Here is a 20,161-nt window from a genome sequence, read left to right on the forward strand (position 1 = left end):
GGGACCCCAGGTCACGCCCTGAGCCGAAGGCAGATGCTCAACCGCTGAGCCACCCAGGTGTCCCTGAAACTTTCTTAAGTCATCTCTCTGCCCACAGTGGGGCTCAAACTCATGACCCAGAGATCAAGAGTTGCATGTTCTACCAATAGAGATGGTCAGGCTCCCCAATACTTTAAAATCCTTGATTCATATTGCTGTATTATTTCCCAAAACTTAGAAGACAACTTGTTTGGAAGTCATACATTTCTGAACCTTATAAAAAATGGAGGGACGCCTGGGTGGCTCAGTGGTTGGGCGTCTGCCTTCCGCCCAGGGCGTGATCCTGAGACCCAGGATTGAGTCCCGCATCGGGCTCCCTGCATGAAGCCTGCTTCTCTCTCTGTGTGTCTGCTTCTCTGTGTCTCATGAATAAATAACATCTTAAAAAAAAAAACAAAAACAAAAAAAAACCAAGGGATCGTCCAGTGTCCTCTTTTGTGCCCTATGTAACTGCCTGTGATAGTTGTGTCTATCAGTAATTATTTCATGTGGCTGTGTAGTTCACTGTAGGACCGCAATACAACCCATTTACTGGCAAAACTACTGATGGACATTTGGATTACCAGTGATTGATTACTCTGATCACAGCTGCTATGAAGACTTTTGTATAAGCCACAGGTAGATGAATGCACGCACTCCAATTGCACTGTAACTGCTGGGTAGCAGGTGAGTATAAACTTAACTTGAACAGACACGGTTAGTTTTCCAAAGTGGTTGTCGCATATGACTCAGTTTTTATAACTTGGTCAGCCTCTGAGGAAAGGAGATAACCTACAGGCACGATTTGCTTCAGGTAATGTAAACTCCAACTTCCTGCTTGACTAAACTAAGTGCATTCATTTAAATGCTCAAAATAGGTACCTGGGTGGCTCAGTCCCTTTAGCACCTGCCTTTAGTTCAGGGCCTCCGGGATTGAGCCCCGCATGGGCTCCTTCTCAGAGGAGAGCCTGCTTCTCTCCCTCTGCCTCTCATGAACAAATGAGTAAAATCTTTCAAAAAATGCTTAAAATAGGGGCGTCTGGAGTCAGTTAAGCGTCTGCCTTCAGCTCAGCTCATGCTCTCCAGGTGCTGGGGTCCAAGCAGCTCCCTGCGCAGTCCGCTCCTCCCTCTCTGTGATCCCTCTCCCACTCTCTCTCAAATAAATAAATAAAATCTTTAAAATGTTCAAAACGCCGTAGGAGCCCCAATTTCATCCACGCTTAGACTCGGCAAGGCCAGGTGCCTTGCCCACAATTTCACTCTCGGTGGGCTGGGCCATACACGGTCACTGCCACACCGCCCGCCAACAAGTTTCTTATTCAAATTTTGAAAATCCAGGTGTCTTTCAGAGCATGAAGTTTAGCTCACGGTGTAAAGAAAGTCAGAAGGCCTCAGCCCTCCTCCGGAGGCAGCGCGGACTTCCTCTCCGCGGGAACAAAGGGAGCACTCAGCGAAGCCGCGTGGGGACCTGGCTCGGCCCCGCCCCTTACCTATGCACCTGCGCAGATGGAGGCCGACGGAGCTAGGCGCCCCAGGCGCGCATGACGTATGACGTTGGACGGTGCGCGATGACGCTAGGGCGTGCGCTCGGTGGCTCGTAGGGGAAGATGGCGGCTGCTGCTTTGGAGGAGAGGGATTGAGAGGGGCGGAGGGAAGAGGCCGGGCGGGAGAGACGTTCCCGACAGTGAAGACGAACCCTTCGTTCACCGTTCATTAGGAGCTCTGCTCAGCGCCGGAGGGTGAGTGCAGCTGCGGCACGGCACCCCCAGCCCGCAGCAGGCGGAGGCACTTTCCGCCATTTTCAAGCTCGGCCGTTGCGTGCTTTGGGGGCCTGGAGGGGCGCCTGGGGACAGGTTGGGTGAGCCGGAGGATTGTGGTCGGGAGGGCCCTTGAGGCTGGTCCGAGCTCTAGGGGAGGGAGCTGGAGGCTCGGGGCAGGCCGGGTAAGAAGGGGGCAAGTAGGACTAAGGCCCTTAACTGGGAACTGGTGGCGACGAGACGTCAGTAGGGTAGGCCACGGATAAGACGTGAAGTTTGGAGAAGGGAAACGCGTTAAATGGAGACTTGGGGCGGGAGTGGAGGGGATTGAGCCGAGAAGTGAATGGAAATGTGGTTTCAAGGGGTCTCGGGAAGTTCATGCGAAACCTGTGAAGCAGCGGCAGGTTTAGTCTCGGTATTACCGTCGCTTGAAACTGGTGTTTGTAACAGGGAGAACCCCATAGTTTGACAAGCAGAAACTCTCCTCTGGAAAAGTTACGTTCCTGTTTTGTTTGCTTTAAACATGCTACTGCCGGTGCCCCTTCGCTAACTCCGTCCGCCTCTCCGGTTTTAATAAGTTGCTTTCTGACAACCAGATATTTAGGATCTTAGAAAACTTTATTTTTAGAAAAGAAAATAAATATTGATACTAAGTGGTTGTAACCCTTGTGGTTAGTAACTGTTCCGTTGAAAGAGGAAGGTAGGTTGATAGGGAATTCCGTAATTGGATCTCTTTAAATCAGATCGGAAAAGTTACTATTACTTGTGGAAAACCCATCATGAATGTTTAGAAGTAATTTCTGCACAGATAGATGACTTCAAGTTAACTCTTCAGGAACTTTGGAAGACATCTGAGTATGAACAAAAAACCCCGTATTAAAGGAATACCTCTTGGGAGCGCTGAGTTGACTTTTAAGTACACTCTGGAGATCTAGCGCACGCAGTATTTTTTGCCTGTTGAAAGTGATGCAGTCAGTGGTAGAACTATTTAATTCAAACAACTTTTAGAGACTGTTAAAACGAAGCATGTTAATTGTTCCCACGGTGGCATTTTCCTTTTCTTAATCTTAATTGCATTTTTATTTTTTTTTAATTTATTTTTTTAAATTGCATTTTTAAAAGATTTTATTTGAGAGAGACTGAGACAGCATAGGGGGAGGGGCAGAGGGAGAAGTAGAGGGACAAGCAGACTCCTCGCTGAGCTGGGAGCCCCACGTGGGGCTGCATCTCAGGATCCGGAGGCAGATGCTTAACCTCCTGAGCAACGCAGGTGCACCTCTTAATTGCAGTTGACGCCCATTTTTAATTACCCTAAGATACTTTTGCACGTTTTAATTGGTCTCCTTGCCTAGAATATAAAGTACGGTACCAGTTTGAGTTTGTGCAGAGCTTGAAGTTCTGTAGTCTATCTTATTGAAATTGACGGAAAAATTTAATTTTTCTTACACGTGGTAAGAATATTGGTAGAAAGTTGGCCTTACATCATAATGATTTAGTTGCAAATCTTTATCTATGATGTTGATGACTTGAATTCTTTGGTTGGTGAAAAATATTAAAATGTCCAAGGTCCGATTTTTGCCATCACAGTTTTATCTTGACCTAAGGCTTTAATTACTCTTTTACTAGCCACTTACGATGCTTATTCATAGTTTTTTTTTGTTAAGTAATAACTCCATATTTCTCACATTACTTTGGGAAAAACACGTTATTTATTGTCCAAGTTCAAACTTTCATATTTCTGAATAAGGAAGTAAAGTTATAGTAAAGTTTTAAAACTATGACTATATTGACAAATACTGGTGAAAGTCACTTATGAATATATATGGAATCCTTTTGAAATTGCTTAGCAAAAAAATTAGGATTTTTACGACTGTTTTTAGATAAAGTAGTAATTGTAGGCTAGAAATTTTCATTACCAACATATATTTACTTAAATGTCATGAACTTACCACTTGTTTAAGCATTGCAGATTTGTTGTTTTAAGATTCTGGATTGTCTTAGTTTTCTGTCAAATATCCCAATTTTTTTTTTTTTTTTAAGATTTTACTTATTTATTCATGAGAGAGACAGAGAGAGAGAGAGAGAGAGAGAGAAAAGCAGAGACACAGGCAGAGGAAGAAGCAGGCTCCACACAGGGATTCCGATGCGGGACTCAATCCCGGGACTCCAGGATCGTGCCCTGGGCCAGAGGCAGAGGCTAAACCGCTGAGCCAACAGGGATCCCATATTCCAAGATTTTATTTGTGTTGAAATTTTTGCTTGTAAGATGTTATGTCTGTTTGATTATTTACTCATTCATTCATTTATTTTTTTTAAAGATTTTTTAAAAATTTATTTATTCATTATATATATATATAGAGAGAGAGAGAGAGAGAGAGAGAGAGAGGCAGAGTCACAGGCAGAGGGAGAAGCAGGCTCCATGCACCGGGAGCCCGACGTGGGACTCGATCCCGGGTCTCCAGGATCGCGCCCTGGGCCAAAGCCCAGCACCAAACCGCTGAGCCACCCAGGGATCGATCATTCATTCATTCATTCATTCATTCATTTATTAATTATTATTTTTGGTGGAATGGTGAAGGTTTCTCTGTTGCTGTAATATGTTGTGTGACAAGTAAGTTGCCAGGCCATAGTTTTAATGCTTAAAAATGCCCCCCCCCCTTTTTTTTTTTTGGGTCTTTGACAGTGACATAGGTTAAAAACTTTTCTCTTGGAACATGGGCAGTCCCGGTGGCTCAGCGGTTTAGCGCTGCCTTCAGCCCAGGGTGGCTCAGCGGTTTAAGCGCCGCCTTCAGCCCAGGACGTGATCCTGGATGGAGCCTGCTTCTCCCTCTGCCTGTGTCTCTGCCTCTCTCATGAATGAGTAAATAAAATCTTAAAAAATAAATAAATTAAAAAAAACACCTTTTCTCTTTGAACACACTCTGGTAACGTTTCTGTTCCCATTGCAAAAGACTTGAATTGGTTCTAGACGCAGAAACTCTTAAGTGTGTTGGAAAGTCGTACGCACGTTACTCTCCTCCTTTCTGGTCCTTGAACATTTTAGTAATATTTTTTGGTGGAGGGCTGACTTCATAATGTTTGTATTGTACTGTATAGTCATAGTTTGAGAGCTTATAATAGTATTAGAAAGGTCATGGCTTTCAGCTGCAGACAGGTTTATTTTATTTATTTATTTATTTATTTGTATTTTTAAATGATTTTATTTTTTTTATTAATGAGAGACATACAGAGAGAGGCAGAGACACAGGCAGAGGGAGAAGCAGGCTCCATGCAGGGAGCCTGATGTGGGACTCGATCCCGGGACTCAGGGGTCACGCCCTGAGCCGAAGGTAGGCACTAAACCACTGAGCCACCCAGGGATCCCTGCAGACAGGCTTAAATGTGAGGCTCAGGGATCCCTGGGTGGCGCAGCGATTTGGCGCCTGCTTTTGGCCCAGGGCGTGATCCTGGAGACCCGGGATCGAGTCCCACGTCGGGCTCCCGGTGCATGGAGCCTGCTTCTCTCTCTGCCTGTGTCTCTGCTTCTCTGTCTCTCTCTGTGCGACTATCATAAATAAATAAATAAATAAATAAGCAAGCAAGCTCACGACTAACCAGCTTTTTTTATATTGGGTCAGTTAATTAAACTCTGAACTTCAATTTCCTTATGTGTAAGAATGTTTACAATGATTATTTCTGAGATGAAAGAGTGATAGGTAGTAAGCATTTAGTAAATTTTGGCATTTTTTTCTTCCTGTGACTTGAATTTAATTGGCGAGGTCATTTTCTTTCTTTTTTTTTTTTTTTTTGAGGTATAATTGACAGGTAACATAATAGTTCAAAGTATACAACATAATGATTCAATATTTGTATATATTGTAAAATGATGGCTTCAATAAATGTAGTTAACATCCGTCGCGAAACAGTCACGAATCTTTTTCTTTTGATAACTTTTAAGATTTCCTCTCTTAGCAACTTCCATATATGCAATATAGTATTATTAACTATAGTCACTATGTTGTATGTTACATCTCCATGGCTTATTTTTAACTGGAAGTTTGTACCTTTGACTCCTGTCACCTTTTTGCCTCCCCTCCCCCCTTTTCAGTTTTTTAAAGATTAACTCAAATATCTTTGTTAAATATTTAGTCTCATTCCTCTGGTAAGCTATTCTGTTCCCTGTGTTATTAAAGCATTTTGTGCATATCTCTAATTAATGCATTTTGATTGTGTATCTTCACTACTTTGTGAGCCTCTTTGAAGGCAGATACTTCATTTTCATATTATATATATATATATATATATATATATATTTTTTTTAAGATTCATTCATGAGAGACATAGAGAGGCAGAGACATAGGCAGAGGGAGAAGGAAGCTCCTCGTGGGGAGCCCAGTGCGGGACTCAATCCCAGGACCCCGGCATCATGACCCAAGCCAAAGGGCAGATGCTTACCCACTGAGCCACCTAGGAGCCCTCATTGCCTTATATTTTTGTATTCATAAAGCTAGGCAGTATAAAAATTGAGAAATGATGGAATAAGTGGGTTTTCTACAGAACCTTTCCTCATAACTGCTGAGATCCGTTTTCACACAGATCTGGTTTATTTCTGCTCCTTAGCCTTTACTTGAGAGCTCTTTGCTTGTCTCCCTCCTCTCAGACCATTCATATCATATCCATTCCTCAAAATCCAGCTAAATATCATACCATTAATGAGGTCTTAAGTGACTTTTCCCTTATTTGTAACTCCTCTCTCCAGTTAGCCTAGGGTGTGTGTGGTTGTCTCCTGTTACTTTGTGCCCTGTAGTACTTGGCACAATGCCTTACCTGTTTTGAGTAGTTCCTTGGGTGGGATGATAAGTGCAAAACTGTGCTGAGGCTGAGTTTGTTACAGGCACCTGCTGTATTCTCTGTCCCACTTAGTAAGATACTTTTAAGGGACAATCCCCCCCCCCCCTTTTTAAAGATTTTATTTATTCATGAGAGACAGAGAGGTGTGTGGAGGAGGGGGCAGAGACACAGGCAGAGGGAGAAGCAGGCTCCATGCAGGCAGCCTGACATGGGACTTGATCCCATCCCAGGTCTCCAGGATCAGGATCACTTCCTGGACTGAAGGCGGCGCTAAACCGCTGAGCCACCTGGGCTGCCCCAATTTCCCTTTCTTTGTATGTAGAATATTCTGTTAACTTTCCCCCCATCTTTTATGTGAAATTGCAAACATCCAGAATAGTTGCAAGAATGAACACCTATTAATTTCATGTAGATTTACCTGTTACTAACAGTTAACCATTTGCTTTAGCCCTCTATCTACCTCCTCCTCCAACAATCAATTGAATTTAAGTAGCACATATCATGCTCTTTGTCCCCTAAATATCTCATGATGTGGGATCCCTGGGTGGCGCAGCGGTTTGGCGTCTGCCTTTGGCCCAGGGCGCGATCCTGGAGACCCGGGATCGAGTCCCACGTCGGGCTCCCGGTGCATGGAGCCTGCTTCTCCCTCTGCCTGTGTCTCTGCGCCCCTCTCTCTCTGTGACTATCATAAATAGATAAAAAAAAAAAAAAAAAAAAAATCTCATGATGTATCTCTTTAAGATTATGTCATTCTTGCGATGCCTGGGTGGCTCAGTAGTTGAGCCTGGATCAAGTCCCACATGGGGCTCCCTGCAGGGAGCCTTCTTCTCCCTCTGCCTATGTCTCTGCCTCTCTGTGTGTCTCGCATGAATAAGAAAATTAAAAAAATCTTAAAAGAATGGGACGCCTGGGTGGCTCAGCGGTTGCGCATCTGCCTTCAGCTTGGGGTGTGATCTGGGTCCCAGGATCGAGTTCTGCATTGGGCTCCCTATGAGGAACCTCCTTTTCCCTCTGCCTGTGTCTCTGCCTCTCTCTGTCTCTCATGAATAAATAAATAAAAATCTTAAAAAAATTTAAAAATTAAATTCTTCCACACTTTTTAATTTTAAACCAGACTCCACTGAAGGCAGTATTTTTTTTTTTTTTAAAGATTTTATTTATTTATTCATGAGAGACCGAGAGAGAGACAGAGACCTAGGCAGAGGGAGAAGCAGGCTCCATGCAGGAAGCCTGATGTGGAACTGGGTCCTGGGTCTCCAGGATCATGCCCTGGGCTGAAGGCAGCGCTGAACCGCTGAGCCGCCTGGGCTGCCCAACTGAAGGCAACGTTAAAAACATAATATCTAAGGCATACCTTATTACCTTATTATGCCTAAGGTAATTAGCATTAAGTCTCTGGCGTTGAATTTTTTATTTTTTAAGATTTTATTTATTCATGAGAGACACAGGCAGAGACACAAGCAGAGGGAGAAGCAGGCTCCGTGCAGGGAGCCGGACGTGGGACTTGATCCTGAGTCTCCAGGATCACACCCTGGGCCCAAGGTGGTGCTAAATCGCTGAGTCACCCGGGCTGCCCTAGCATTGACAAAAAGTCAGCAGTGTTACACGTTACGAATTTTCTGATTGAATGCTTAAAATGTCTTTTAACTGGTTTCGTTAATTCCTTTTATTTCCTATAGGATGGAAGTTAGGTCTAGAGAGGCTTGATTAAATTTGGGTCAAATGTGTTTGGCACAGATACTTTATAGGTGATAACATATAATTTATATTGTCATACATCAGGAACAACAGAATGTCTGGTTCTCCTCCTGCTAGTGAGGATCCATAAATAAGGTGGTGGAAACTGCCACATGTTAGTTTGCCCCATTGTTTACAATGCTAAGTTTCCTTGCTTAGTGTGATGCCCGCCAGATTTCTTCATTGTAAAAGTACATTTTCCCTTTCACCTAGTGGTTGATTATTATCGTTGGTCCAGTCATTTGTTTCATTGGGGGTTTTCTAACTCTGTTATTTACACTTATTAGCTGTTTTCTGTAAAAAAAAGTTTCCGCTTTTCATATTTTAAACTTTTAAATTTTGAAATAAATACAAACTTACAGAGTGTTGTTGGAATGATAGTACAAAAAACTCCCATATGCTTTTCATCACTATTCACTTATTAACATTTTGTCACATTTGCTTTTCCCTCCTTCCCTCCATCCCTTCCTTTCTCCCATCCCTTGTATTTTTTTCTGAACCATCTAAAGTCATGGATGTCATGCACCTTTTCCCTTAAGAACATCACCCCCCCCCCTTTTAAAAGATTTTATTTATTCATGAGAGAGAGGGGCAGAGGAAGAAGCAGGCTCCCTGCAGGAAGCTTGATGCAGGCCTCCGATCCCAGGACCCCAGGGCCATGACCTGAGGCAAAGGCAGGCACTTAACCACTGAACCACCCAGCTGCCTTTTTTTTTTTTTTTTTTAAGATTTTACTTATTTATTCATGAGTGACACAGAGAGAAAGAGAGAGAGGCAGATACACAGGCAGAGGGAGAAGCAGGCTCAATGCAGGGAGCCGGATGTGGGAGTGGATCCTGGGACTCCAGGATCACGCCCTGAGCCAAAAGCAGACGCTAAACTGCTGAGCCACCCAGGAATCCCCCCAAATTTTATCTTCTTAACCAATTCTTAAGTATTCAGTTCAGTAGTGTTAAGTATGTTCATATTGTTGTGCCACAGATTTGGAAACTTTTTTCATCTTGCAAAACAAGCTCCGTACTCACAGAACAACTTCCTATTTCTCCCTCCTACAGCCTGTAGCAGTCACTCTTCCACTTTATGTTTCTATGAGTTTGGCTACTTTAGATACCTCACATGATTGAAATCATGTATTATTTCTTTTTGTGGCTGGCTTATTGCATTTAGCATAATGTCCACAAGGTTCATCCATGTTGTAGCATGTGACGGGATGTCCTTCCTTTGATAGCTGAACAATATTCCATTGTATGCACATCTCACATTATGGTTATCCATTCATCCATGGCTCATCCACCTTTTGGCTATTGTGAACAGTGCTGCTATGAGCATGGTGTCCATATATCTCTTCAAGATCCTGTTTTCAATTCTTTTAAAAAAATTTTTTTTTAAAAATTTTTATTTATTTATGATAGTCACAGAGAGAGAGAGAGGCGCAGAGACACAGGCAGAGGGAGAAGCAGGCTCCATGCACCGGGAGCCCGATGTGGGATTTCATCCCGGGTCTCCAGGATCGCGCCCTGGGCCAAAAGCAGGCGCCAAACCGCTGCGCCACCCAGGGATCCCTGTTTTCAATTCTTTTGAATATCTACTCAGAAGTAGGATTGCTGGATTGCATGGTAGTCTATTTTTAATTTTTTGAGGAGCCTCCATCCCATTTTCCATAGTGATAATACCATTTTACAATCCTATAAAAAGGTTCCAGTTTCTCCACGTTCTCACCAACACTTACTTCCTCTTTCTTTGATAGTAGTTATTCTAATAGGTGTGAGGTGATAACGCATTGTTTCTTTCTTTCTTTTTTTTTTTTTTTTAAGATTTTATTTATTTATTCATGAGAGACAGAGAGAGAGAGAGAGGGGCAGAGACACAGGCAGAGGGAGAAACAGGCTTCATGCAGGAAGCCCGACGTGGAACTCGACCCCGGGACCCCAGCATCACATCCTGGACTGAAGGTGGCGCTAAACCGCTGAGCCACCCAGGCTGCCCATTCTGTGTTTTTTTTTTTTTTTTTTAAGATTTTTATTTATTTATTCATGAGAGACAGAGAGAGAGGCAGAGACCTAGGCAGAAGGAGAAGCAGGCTCCCTGCAGGGAGCCCGATGTGGAACTCGATCCTGGGACTCCAGGATCACGCTCTGGGCCGAAGGCAGGCGCCAAACTGCTGAGCCACCCGGGGATCCCTGTATGTTTTTTTTTTTTTTTTTTTTTTTTTTTTAAGATTTTATTTATTTGAGAGAGAGTGCACATGAGCAGGGGGAGGGGCAAAGAGGAGGAGAAGCAGACTACCCACTGAGCAGGGAGCCCAATGTGGGGATTGATCTTAGGACCCTGAGATCATAACCTAAGCTGAAGGTGGACATTTAACCAACTGAGCTACCAAGGTGCCCCCCTCATTGTGGTTTTAATTTGCATTTCTCTCATGATTAGTGATATTGAACATTTTTTATATGCTTGTTGGGTATGTGTATATCATCTGTATATCATTTTTTTTTTTTTTAGGGGTTTTATTTATTTATTTGACAGAGAAAGAGAGCAAGAGAGGATAAGGGCAGAGGCAGAGGGAGAAGCAGGCTCCCCACAGAGCAGGGAGCCCGATGCTGGGCTCGGTCCCTGGACATCAGGATCATGACCCGAACTGAAGGCAGACGTTTAACTGACTGAGCCACCCAGACACCCTGTGTATATCATTTATTCAAGTCCTTTGCCCCAATTTTAATTGGGTTATTTGATTTTTTTGTTGTTGTTGAGTTGTAGGAATTCTTTATTCTGGAATTAATCCCATATTAGGAATGTGATTTGCAGATATTTTCTCCCATTTTGTAGGTTGCCTTTTCATTCTATTGATTGTATATTTTGCTGAACAGAAGTTTTAAAGTTTAATGTTTCCTATTTGTGTGTGACCCCTCTTCTTTTTCCACCTAGCAGTATATCTTTTTTTTTTTTCCTAGCAGTATATCTAAGAAATTATTCCATATCAATTGAGAGCTTCTCCCTCATACCCACCCCAAGACAATGTGATTTATGATAAGAAATATATATTTAATCTTTGTCCAGTTTCTGGCATGGATCTCCTAAAACCTTGGAATTTCCTAAGTGATTAGAGAGATAAAAGTGTCTTGACATTCATAACAAACCTCTTTCTTTTTTTATTTTTTATTTTTTATTTTTAAAGATTTTATTTATTCATGAGAGAGACACACAGAGAGGCAGAGACACAGGCAGAGGGAGAAGCAGGCTCCATGCAGGGAGCCGAATGTGGGACTCGATCCCGGGTCTCCAGGATCAGGTCCTGGGCTGAAGGCAGGCACTAAACCGCTGAGCCACCCAGGGATCCCCAGCAAACCTCTTTCAACCACACCTGTGTTTATGTTAATGAGAGAACTTTTGGAAAGCCAGTGGGATAGAGGCTGGTTGCCAGGAAAACCAACCATATGATTAGATGGTTGGACTTTCAGTCTCACCCCCTGAACCTCAGAGAGAGGAGAGAGGTTGGACATAGGATCAGTTGCCAATGGCCAGTGATTTAATCAGTCGTGCTTAGATAATGAAGTCTCTGTAAAAACCCAAATGGATGAGGTTCAGAGAGCTTCCAGTTTGGTGATTGTGTGGAGATGTGAGTAGCTTGGTGGTTCAGTGAATGTGGCAGCTTATCTGAGCCTTTTCCCACATATTCTTCCCTGTGTATCTCTTCCACCTGACTGTTTCTGAATAGTAAACCAGTAAATATAGTAAGTAAAATGTTTGGGTTGTTTTCACTTTCACTTTTTTTTTTTTTTAAACTTATTTATTTATGATAGACATAGAGAGAGGCAGAGACACAGGCAGAGGAGAGGGAGAAGCAGGCTCCATGCCAGGAGCCCGACGCGGGACTCGATCCCGGGACTCCAGGATCGCGCCCTGGGCCAAAGGCAGGCGCAAAACTGCTGAGCCACCCAGGGATCCCCTGTTTTCACTTTCTAGTTATCATGAATAATGGTGGTATGAACATGTGTGTATGTTTTTTTGTAGACATAATGCTTCTATGGTTCTCTTGAGGAACCTAGGAGTGGAATTGCTGGGTGTTATGGTAATTCTGTGTTTAGGATTTAAGGAAATTTCCAAACTTTTCTCAAGAGACTGTGCTATTTCGCAGACCCACCAACAGTATTTGAGGGTTCCAGTTTCTCCAAATCCTCACCAGTATTTTTTTTCCTTTTTTTTTTTTTTTTTTAAGATTTTATTTATCTATTCATGAGTGACACACAGAGAGAAGAGAGGCAGAGACACAAGCAGAGGGAGTAGCAGGCTCCATGCAGGAAGCCCGACTTGGGACTCGACTTGGGACTCGATCCCGGGTCTCCAGGATCATACCCTGGGCTGAAGGTGGCGAGGTGGTGCTAAACCGCCGAGCCACCCGGGCTGCCCCTGAGCGTCTTTTCAAATGCTTGTTGGCCATTTATATATCTTCTTTAAAGAAATCTCTTTTCAGATACTTTCCTCATTTAAAAAATTGGTTTGTCTTTTATTATTGAATTGTCAGAGTTCTTTGTATATTCTAAATGCTGTAGGTCCCTTATCAGATACATGATTTGCAGAATTTTCTTTCTTTTCTTTTCTTTTCTTTTTTTTCTTTTATTTTTTAAAAGATTTTATTTATTCATGAAAGAGAGAGAGAGAGAGAGGCAGACACACACAGGCAGAGGGAGAAGCAGGCTCCCTGTAAGGAGCCCGATGTGGGACTCGATCTCGGATCCCGGGATCACACCCTGAGCTGAAGGCAGCCGCTCAACTGCTGAGCCACCTAGGCGTCCTTGTAAAATTTTTCTTATTCTGTGGGTTGTCTTTTCACTTTTTTGATGGTGTAATCGAAGCAGAACAATAATTTTGATGATGTCCAATTTACCTATTTTTTTCTTTTGTTCATTGTGCTTTTGGTGTCATTTTTTTTTAAGATTTTATTTTTTAAATCTCTACACTTCACCTGGGGTTCAAACTCGCAACTGGGGGATCAAGAGTTGCATGCTCCACCAACTAAGCCAGCCAGGTGCCCCTTGACTAGATAAGTATTATCAATGGCTACTAAAATGTTGATTACTAGAGAACAGTATTCACACATTTCTAAGGTATTAAACCTTTAGATACACACAAAAGTGAAAGAAGTTACTACCATATACTTGCCTCCTAGATTCAACATTTGCAACAATTTTGCTGTACTTTGTTTTTCTATTATTTTTCTAGGGCTGCCATATATAATAGAGTGGCTTAAACAATAGTCATTTATTGTCTTATAGTTCTAAAGATTAGGTGTCTGGGATCAAGATGTCTGTAGGGCCTTGTTCCCTCGGACATGTTAGGGAAGGATCTGTTCCAGGCCTCTCTCCTAGTTTCTGGTAGTTGATTATCTTGTACCAGTGTGACTCCATTCTTTATGTGTCCAAATTTCCCCTTTTTATGAGAACACCAATCCTATTTATTGAATTACAGGCTCATCCTAGTCCATTTGGCTTCATCTTAACTATTAACATCTGCAGTGACCCTATTCTCCAGTAAGGTACTAAGTGTTAGGAATTCAACATACGGAGTTGGGGGGGGGGGATGTAATTCAACCTATAATATTCTGTCTCTGCATTCATACGTATGTATATATGTATTTTCAACTATTTGAGAGTAATTGCAGACGTCATGATACGTAATGCTTCAGCGTGCAATAGCAACATGCAGTAGCACATCTAAGAAAATTTGTTGTAATTCCCTATTATAATATCTGATCTACATTCGAATTGCTTTGGTAGCTGTTTTTTTTCAAACTGCAGGATTGAATTTTAATATTCCATTTGGTTGTTTCCTTAGTCTTGTTTATTTAGAGCAGTCATCTTATGTTTTAATTTTTTATATGTACACTTTCAATTTTTTATTTGTAAAATTTTTATGTATTTTTAAAAAATATATTTTTTTACTTACTAGAGAGAGTGCACAAGTTGGGGGAAGGGGCAGTGGGAGAGGGAGCAGCAGACTCCCTGTTGAGTTAGGGAGCCCAACACTAGGCTCCATCCCGGGATGCTGGGATCATGACCTGAGCTGAAATAGAGTCTGACTTTTAACCGACAGAGCCACCCAGGTGCCCCCATACACTCTTAAAGACATGCTTGCAGGAGTATCTCAGTAGCAAATGAAGCCCCTATGCTGTGCCAGTCTGATTGAGTAGAAGTTGAAATCACCATTTGCTTTCTCTGTCCAAGAGTGTTAACGAAGAAGACATATCTCTTGAGGGCTTTTACATTAATTGTCTCTGTTACAGTTATTCTGGCAAATGAGCTTCATCTCTTTGTGTATCTCAAGGATTGTTCTCCCCTCCTCAAAATGTTAATTTTTTATGTGCAACACATAGGCTGTATTTTAAGTTTAGACTATCTGGAACATATCCTTTCAATTTGGTGAAAATTCTCTTAGCTCATTCCCTGTAGTAATAGAAACAGAAAAATTAATGTTCTGTGAGCCAATACTTTGCTGATCCTCCCTATTGCATAGTTAATATTTTTTCCTTGTAATTAATAAGTATCTTAGAGGAGATACTTTGTTTTTTTTTTGTTTTTTTTTTTGTTTTGTTTTGTTTTTTTTTTGATACTTTGAAATTATGTCAATATACTGTTCTCAAGGTTTTGCACAGTAATTTTAGCATTCATTGGTGGAGCCTGTAGGTAACAAGTATTGTTGGGTGTTCCAATAGTGATTTTTTTCTTTTTTTTTTTAAGATTTTATTTATTTATTTATTCATGAGAGACAGAGAGAGAGGCAGAGACACAGGCAGAGGGAGAAGGAGGCTCCATGCAGGGACCCCGACGTGGGACTTGATCCTGGGTCTTCAGGATCACATCCTGGGTGGGCTGAAGGCAGATGCTCAACTGCTGAGCCACCCAGGCGTCCCTCTTTTTTTTTTTTTTTTTTTTTTAAGATTTTATTTATTCATGAGAGAGAGAGGCAGAGACACAGAGGGAAAAGCAGTCTCCATGCAGAGAGCCTGATGCGGGACTCTATCCCAGGACCCCAGGATCACATCCTGGGCCAAAGGCAGGCACTAAACCGCTGAGCCACCCAGGCTACCCTCTTAGTATATATTTTAATATAGACCTGTGACAATTTTTACATGTGCCAGGCTGTGTGCAAGGCTTTGGGAATATAGAGATGAAAGACATTCAGTCTTGGGGAGCTGGTGGCTCAGTTGATTAGTGTCTGACTTTGGCTCACATCCTGATCCCAGGGTCCTGGGATCCACCTGCTCTGACCTCCTCCTGCTCAGTGGGGAGCTTGTTTCTTTCTCTCCTTTTGCCCCTTCCCCATTACTTTAAATAAATAAAATCTTAAAAACATTCAGTCCTTGCTTATATGGAATTTGCATTTTAGATATATAGATCTGTGGTTTTTTTTTACTAGTGTGATGTTTCTAGGATTATACAGAGTATATTTTGAGCGTGCAAAGACTGCTGAATAGAGCACAATAAGTAAGCATAAATTAACGAAAATAATTGAAAACATCAGTATACGAATATACTAACAATGATTTTGAGAGTATTTGGGAAAGTTAGAGATTTCAAAAGAGTGTTTTAAAAAGAAAAACACTCCTACCTTGTTACGATAGTAATCCATGGCTGTTGTGATAGCTTGGAAAAACTGAATGTATAAATAAGACAACCAAATTTTACTGTAACTCTCATGCTTTGTTACCTTTGTTTTATGTTTCTTCCCATTTTGGGGGGACTTTTGTTTTGCTTTATGGGACATTTTATGAATTTACATGTCATTCTTATGCAGGGACCATGCTAATCTCTGTATTGGTCCACTTTTAGTATATGTACTGCTGAAGCAAGCACGATTTTTTGGCTTTTGCACAAAAGTATACAGTTCTTTTAAAGTAATGGTAGTTATTCACAGTCTGATTTTTTTTTTTTAAGATTTATTTATTTATTCATGAGAGAGAGAGAGGCAGACACACAAGCGGAGGAAGGTAGGGGCTCTGCAGGGAGCCCAATATGGGACTCGATCCCAGATCCCACAATCACGCCCTGAGCTGAAGGCAGATGCTCAACCACTGAGCCACCCAGGTGTCCCTTCACAATCTGATTTTTCCAGTTAACATTGGATCATGTGCAGTTTGTTTACAAAATATATATTTTTAAAGATTTTATTTATTTCTTCATGAGAGACACAGAACACGAGAGAGAGAGGCAGAGACACAGGCAGAGGGAGAAGCAGGCTCCATGCAGGGAGCCAGACATGGGACTTGATCCTGGGTCTCCAGGATCACAGCCTGGGCTGAAGGCAGCACTAAACCTCTGAGCCACCCGGGCTGCCCTGTTTAAAATATTTCAAGATTTTTAGTGATTATATGAAATTTCATGTTACAGATGTGCAGAAATTATTTTTCTCTGGTTGCTTATGCCTGTGTACTTGACTGAATTTTTGCAAAACAGAATTTTTTATTTGCTACATTGATCCCTATTAAATCATAGAATGTTTTTCTGAAATTATTTATAAAAATATTTTATTTATTTATTTATTTATTTATTTATTTATTTATTTATTTATTTATTTATTTATTTATTTGAGATAGTGAGTGAGTGGCACAAGCAGCAGGGAGGGGCAGAGGGAGAGGGAGAAACAGGCTCCTTGCTGAGCAGGGAGCCGGATATATGGCTTAATCCCAGGACCCCAGGATCATGACCTGAGCCAAAGGCAGAAGCTTAACCAGCTGAGCCACCCAGCGCCCCTAGTGGTTCTTAATCTTCTTATTCCTTCGTTCAAAGTATCAAAAATTTCTCCAACATAGGCAAGGAAGTATCAGAGTCTTAGATAGAGTCCTAGTTAGCTTCTTTAGTTTCTTGTTCTTTGTACTTTATTATTTTAAGATTTTATTTATTTATTCATAAGAGACACAGAGAGATGCAGAGAGAGAGGCAGAGACACAGGCAGAGGGAGAAGCAGGCTCCATGCAGGGAGCCCGACGTGGGACTTGATCCCAGGCCTACAGGATCACGCCCTGGACTGAGGGCGGCGCTAAACTGCTGAGCCACCCGTGCTGCCCATGTTCTTTGTACTTAAGTAATACTATATCCCCTACCCATCAAGGCTTAGGTGTTCTGTGGATACGTTACGGATAGTATTAGAATAGTACAACTTTGCTGTTTATCTTTTTTTTTCCCCAAAGATTTTATTTGAGAGAGAGAGACTGAGACCGAGCACAAGTAGGGGTAGTGGCAGGCTCCCCCTGAGCAGGGAGTCAGATGTGGGGCTCAGTTCCAGGACCCTGGGTTCATGACCTGACCAGAAGGCAGACACTTAACTGACTGAGCCAGCCAGGTGCCTCTTTGCTGTCTGTATATCTTGAACTTCTAAGATATGACTTGAGTTCTGCAGTTGAAAGAGATTAGGAGAATGAGACCATTCTTTCACTTTCTATCCCATCCAATTCTGTTTTTCCCATTGAATAGTGTTTCCAACTCCAGTTGATTCTTGTTACTCATGGCAGTTGCAGACCCTGAACTAGCAAATGCTAAATGGTTGTTCCTAGGGGAAACATACACAGATTCCTGTGAGCCTCTGGTGACATTTGCATAAAGCCAGTTGAGACATAATCTGTGCTTCTTTTCAAAGATACCTTATTTAATGCATATTGTTGATCCATTATCATTGAATTCATGGCTGATAGCACTAGTGGCAGCACATGTCTGAACCATACCTATCTAAATGTATTTTCTCTATAAGGTACATCACAACCTTTTATTTTATTTTATTTTATTTTATTTTATTTTATTTTATTTTATTTTATTTTATTTTATTTTATTTTATCTTATCTTATTCTATCTTATTTTATTTTATTTTATTTTAACTTTTATTTATTTATGATAGTCACACACACACACACACACACACACACACACAGAGGCAGAGACACAGGCAGAGGGAGAAGCAGGCTCCATGCACCAGGAGCCCGATGTGGGATTTGATCCTGGGTCTCCAGGATCGCGCCCTGGGCCAAAGGCAGGTGCTAAACCGCTGCGCCACCCAGGGATCCCCATCACAACCTTTTAGAGCTTAGGAACACTAGACAACACTTCACAACACTTGGAGACCATTTTAATCCATGAATTTTTTTTTTTTAAAGATTTTATTTATTTATTCATGAGAGACACATAGAGGCAGAGACATAGGGAGAAGGCAAAGCAGGCTCTCTCTGCAGGTGACTTGGTCCCAGGACCCCAGGATCACCACTTGAGCCCAAAAGGTAGAGGGCTCAGCCACTAAGCCTGGTGTCCCAAGCCATGAATTTTTTTTTTTTTTTTAAAGCACAAAAATGTGAATAACATGACACTTAGTAGATTACAAAACGGACACTTGGGGCAGCCCTGGTGGTGCAGTGGTTTAGCGCCGCCTGCAGCCCCGGGCATGACCCTGGAGACCCTGGATCGAGTCCCACATCAGGCTCTCTATATGATGCCTGCTTCTCCCTCTGCCTGTGTCTCTGCCTCTCTGTCTCTATGAATAAATAAATAAAATCTTTTTTTAAAAAAAAGGACATTTTATAGTACGAGAGCTGAAACAAGAAGTCAGAGCATTGCCTGGTTAGACCTCAGATGGGAACTTGAGCTCTGGGTCAGTTCAAGTTTTTCTTTACTCTTCTACAAATGATGCCAAAGATTTGGTGCTATAGAAAAATTTTACCAAGTAGGCAAATTTGTAAATGGGGAATCTTTGAATGAGGATTCACTCTAGTTTGAGCACAGGGAAACCATAAACCGTTTTTCCTATTAAGCTTTTATTTTGTTGTTGGTTATTGCAGGGATATAAGTATGCTTTTTAGTTAAAAATCCAAACCGCTGGGGCAGCCCGGGTGGCTCAGTGGCTTAGTGCGACCTTCAGCCCTGGGCCTGATCCTGGAGACCTGGGATCCAGTCCCACATCCGGCTCCCTGCATGGAGCCTGCTTCTCCCTCTGCCTGTGTCTCTGCCTCTCTTTCTGTGTCTCTTATGAATAAATCTTTATTTTTTTAATTATTTTTTTTTTAATTTTTTAAAAAAATTATTTATGATAGTCACAGAGAGAGAGGGGCAGAGACACAGGCAGAGGGAGAAGCAGGCTCCATGCTCCGGGAGCCCGACGTGGGATTCGATCCCGGGTCTCCAGGATCGCGTCTTGGGCCAAAGGCAGGCGCTAAACCGCTGCGCCACCCAGGGATCCCGTCTCTCATGAATAAATAAATAAAATCTTAAAAAAAAAAAATCCCAACAGCTAAATTGTGTAGTAAATTTTTTCCCCCTGATCCTAATCATACAGGAAGCAAATGACAAAGAACTAACTATACATTTGTATCCTTTTTTTTTTTTTTAAAGATTTTATTCATTTATTCATGAGAGACCGAGAGAGAGAGAGAGAGAGAGAGAGAGAGAGAGGCAGAGACACAGGCAGAGGGAGAAGCAGGCTTCATGCAGGGAGCCTGACGTGGGACTCGATCCCTATATCCAGGATCAGGCCCTGGTCCGAAGGCGGCGCTAAATCGTTGAGCCACCCGGGCTGCAGAGTTGCCCTATACATTTCTATCCTAAAGCAGTATTCACAAGACGTGAAGAGAATGTAAATGTACATAGAAGTGGGAGTAAAAGTGGTTAATGAAATGGAAAAAATAAGTATTTAAGCTTTTATTAATAAAAAAACTAAAATGGAGCCGAGAAGTTTTTTTCCCCCTAAGGCAGCAAAGATTCTTTTGATTTAAAGCTATATGCACAACAATAGTACAGTTTGAGTTTTAATAGCTTATGTTTTTTTATTTTATTTTTATTTATTTATGA

At 42.0% G+C, this 20,161-nt stretch overlaps 1 protein-coding gene and 1 non-coding gene across 9 annotated transcripts in view; one reads left to right on the plus strand and one right to left on the minus strand.

Annotated features, from left to right (window-relative positions):
- Positions 1-539: 539 nt before the first annotated feature.
- The window catches only part of WDR33 (WD repeat domain 33), a 116,663-nt gene continuing 97,041 nt past the window's right edge, over positions 540-20,161 (plus strand). For 4 of the 8 annotated variants that reach the window (XM_038564826.1, XM_038564828.1, XM_038564831.1 and 1 more), the window contains exon 1: positions 1,587-1,757. The gene's annotated coding sequence lies outside the window, so the exon portion shown is untranslated. Of the gene's footprint in view, positions 706-1,581; positions 1,758-20,161 lie in introns of those variants that run through there. The other 4 variants (XM_038564827.1, XM_038564830.1, XM_038564829.1 and 1 more) reach the window with 4 other exon arrangements.
- Positions 16,086-16,189, minus strand: LOC119864552. Its single transcript, XR_005374376.1, has one exon. It is a non-coding gene; the product is annotated as a U6 spliceosomal RNA (small nuclear RNA).

This window comes from Canis lupus, chromosome 19 (assembly GCF_011100685.1).
Source record: "Canis lupus familiaris isolate Mischka breed German Shepherd chromosome 19, alternate assembly UU_Cfam_GSD_1.0, whole genome shotgun sequence".
Classification (NCBI taxonomy): Eukaryota; Metazoa; Chordata; class Mammalia; order Carnivora; family Canidae; genus Canis; species Canis lupus.